At 42.3% G+C, this 764-nt stretch overlaps 1 non-coding gene across 1 annotated transcript; it reads left to right on the top strand.

Annotated features, from left to right (window-relative positions):
- Positions 1-456: 456 nt before the first annotated feature.
- On the top strand, positions 457-563 carry LOC141676107 (small nucleolar RNA R71). Its single transcript, XR_012556714.1, has one exon. It is a non-coding gene; the product is annotated as a small nucleolar RNA R71 (small nucleolar RNA).
- Positions 564-764: the final 201 nt, after the last annotated feature.

Raw genomic sequence — 764 nt, 5'->3', positions numbered from 1 at the left:
TTCTGAGTATTGCTCCAGCTGAAGTTAGGATGATTACGGTTGTTGGGATGATAGGTGGCTGGGACTGGCTGTCGCGACCTCTGAAAGTTGCTCACGAACTGAGCTGATTCATTAGAAATAGCACACTGCTCCATCTCATGCACACCAGCACAAAGCTCACAAACACTAGTGATTTGATTCACTTCATAATTAGCCAAAGAATCCACCTTCATCGTCAAATCCTTAAGCTGAGCAGCTATAGTAGTAGCTGCATCCACCTCCAGAATTCCTTCTACCTTTCCCTGAGGTAATCTCTGAGTTGGATTTTGGTATTCATTAGTAGCCATCAGTTCAATCAACTCATAAGCTTCATCATAGCTTTTAGCCCATAAGGCTCCACCTGATGCTACATCAAGCATGGGTCTAGAAGTTGCACCCAACCCATGGTAGAAATGGTTAATGATCATCCAGTCAGGTATCCCATAATGAGGACATTTTTGAAGCATCTCCTTATATCGCTCCCAAGCCTCACACAAAGACTCTCCAGACTGCTGCGCTAATTGAGTAAGAGCATTCCTGATTGTAGCTTTCTTCGTCATAGGCAAGAACTTAGTAAGAAAATTTTGAGCAAGATCTTTTCATTTGGTGATAGAGCCTGATGGTAGAGAATGCAACCAACACTTAGCTTTATCCCTCAGGGAGAATGGGAAAAGCCTCAACTTAATAGCATCTTCAAACACATTGTTGAATTTGAAAGTGTTGTAGATCTCGATGAAATCCCTAAT

This window comes from Apium graveolens, chromosome 7 (genome assembly GCF_009905375.1).
Source record: "Apium graveolens cultivar Ventura chromosome 7, ASM990537v1, whole genome shotgun sequence".
Lineage (NCBI taxonomy): Eukaryota > Viridiplantae > Streptophyta > Magnoliopsida > Apiales > Apiaceae > Apium > Apium graveolens.
The sequence above is the reverse complement of the archived record's forward strand: the minus strand, read 5'-3'. Positions and strand labels throughout refer to the sequence as shown.